The 2,812-nt window shown below is 40.6% G+C and overlaps 1 long non-coding RNA gene across 1 annotated transcript; it reads left to right on the forward strand.

The window, feature by feature from the left end:
* The first annotated feature begins 207 nt into the window (after positions 1–207).
* LOC306713931 lies at positions 208–2,218 on the forward strand. The gene is made up of 2 exons (XR_013767603.1): positions 208–549; positions 1,547–2,218. It is a non-coding gene; the product is annotated as an uncharacterized lncRNA (long non-coding RNA).
* Positions 2,219–2,812: the final 594 nt, after the last annotated feature.

The raw sequence follows: 2,812 nt of genomic DNA on the forward strand, positions 1-2,812 counted from the left end.
TTATTAGCATTGTTATTATTACATCCAATACACAACAGGCTGGATGGGTTTATCTGGGCATCATCATTGCTTTTGTTTAGTTTACTGTATAATATAGCGCTCGTGCAGTACAGCACTCCTACTATGTAGAACGGTCCCCAAGTGACACTTTCCACATTTACAGTACTCACATCAAACTGACTAAATGTACTCTTCTTCAGGTCTGTTTATGCAGCAGGTGGACGCAGGAGGTGACGATCAGGTCGTGGGAGTTAATACCGGCTGGAGCGCCTACTGCCTGAGAAGTGCGTCAGCTTTGGCCTTCAGTCGACCGGCGAGCTCCCTGAGCTGGACTTCCCTGTCGAGGTCGATGAGGTACATCAGCTGCAGCCCACACAACGGATGCTGGGGAGTCGACAGGTCCTACCGGGTCTACTACGCAGCAGTGACCCCAACCACCTGCGGAAGCTCTGGCTGGAGATTAGTGTCGGGCATCAGTCTGCTAATGATTGAAGCGGGGACTGACGGAAAGGTTTTTGGAGTGACCACAGCAGGCAAAGTCGTGGAAAGGTAAGCAAGTACTCACAGTCTGGCATTAACAATGGAGAGAATGATTTTGACTATGTTTGTAGATACAGCAGGGTTACAACCTAAAGCTATACACAACATTATGGTATATATAGCAAGAACAGTAACAGCAGTACACTTAAAAAATATAATTATCATTATTAATTTTGATACTCCAAAAAAATGTCTTTACATTTTGCGAATGTAGCGAGGCCTTGGGGGGGGAACCAACAACGCCACCTGGGATATGTAAAGAAAAATATAACTACACGTCTCTGCCTTCACAGTAACCCTGCTGACAACGCCAGAGTATAACGAGGCCTTGGGGGGGGGGGGGCGGGGGGGGGGGGGATTAAAGAGAACCAACAACGCCACCTGGGGACTTACACCCCAGGAAATATAAACTTAAGGACCCTAATATATGGTGAAAACCGTATTAAGGGCACACAGATTCATAACTGATATATGGACAGACACGTGTATCGTAGAAAATGAACATATTTATTATAGGAATGAATGAAAAACTATTAAAACATGCAGAACAAAGGAAAAACAGCCAAAACATGCAAAACAGAAGAAAAAAAAATGTAGGCAGCAAAACAAGCAAAATGGAGGCGCAGCAAAACAGCAGCAGGTGAACCACAGCAACAAGAGGGGACAAAAGGGGAGTGAGGCCAGGACCACAGGTGCCTTTTAAATGCTGGCACTAATTGGGGGAGGAGCCTATCCTGAGGGCTGCATCACAACCCTCCACTTTCTGAGGAGCGTGCCCCACTACACATGCATGCGCACTAACATGATGTTAAAATAATTGTGGTGTAATTGCTGTATGTAAGTTTGACATTATGAAAAGGCATGATTGTAAAAATATGGCTTCTAATTACAGCACTTAGTCAGTGTTTATTTATGAGTATAGACACGAAATCTGAGCCAAACGTGAATTGTCACGTGTCTGCTGATCGAAACGAAATGAAGAATCTTTTTTTTTTTTTCTCAACAGATCTTACATTTCCAGCCGTTACCCATATGGCAGATCCTGGGTCAACATCCCAGTGTGCCTGCGAATGCGCCACGTGAGCTACGACCTCGGCAAACTTTGGGTTGTTAGCCAGTCTGGTTTTGCCATGCAATGCACACACTAGTGCTACGTGTAAGGCAGACTCCCCGTGTGCACCAATCTCCAATCTAGGGACAGGAATCTCCTTAAATTGAATTTCATCCCTATAACGTTCTATCCTTTCTTCAGATTACTCAGTACAGTACACACAAATGAATGAGCAGCATTTTATTTTTTTCTCAAGGCATCTCCGTGTTATTAGGCTACTACTATTTTAGCAACAGTTAAAATTAAGGCTTCAAGAAATAATTGATTCTTAGAAGCAATGTGACCCTTTCTTCCATGATTCAGTATTAATGCACAAAACTCATTAATCAGACTGTAACATTGTGTTTTATGAAAAAAATAAAGATAACAATAATTACATTAGGGAAAATTCATTCTTTTGATTCAAACTTATTGGAATGTGAAATATAAATAGCAAATGAGAATAACAAACGAACAGTGTAAGAGTAACCTAATGCACCTTTTAAGAATGTCAGGCATGTATAACCTCCACTTGCAAGTTGCCATATTTTCTACTGTTTTCTTTTTAATAAATGATAAGTGAAGCAATTTCATCTGATTCTTTTCATTCTGCATACAAAATGTTGATGCTGGTGTGAATGTGTGATCAAACGACAAAGTAAAGTAATCCTAAACATGCAACTGTAAAGAACTGTTAGACTGCTGAAAACCTTGCATGTTTGAGTTTTTTTTATGTTTGATAGTTGAACCATTAGCTGTGTCTCAATTCAGGGGCTGCATCCTTCGGAGGACCCAGCCTTCGCGGTCTACGTGGGCCGCGTCCTTTGAGGACCACGTAGGCTAGACCGTGCGGTCTACGAAATGAGACGGCCTAAGCCACACAGGACTTCCTGTTTGCATCAACAGCTGTTCCCGCCCCCCTCCCCTTCTTGCTGCTCCCATCGCCTAAAATCCCTACTCAACAGGATTATATATATATTTATAGTATATATATACATTTATAGTGTGTGTATATATATTTATAGTATATATATATATATATATATATATATATATATATATATATATACATACATTTATAGTGTATATATATATATATATATATATAAATACATTAAACTAAAACCTTTCCAGTATATATACTGGAAAGGTTTTAGTTTAGTGTGTTTAATCAGTTTTTTA

Source organism: Pholis gunnellus (assembly GCF_910591455.1).
Source record: "Pholis gunnellus genome assembly, chromosome: 22".
NCBI lineage: Eukaryota > Metazoa > Chordata > Actinopteri > Perciformes > Pholidae > Pholis > Pholis gunnellus.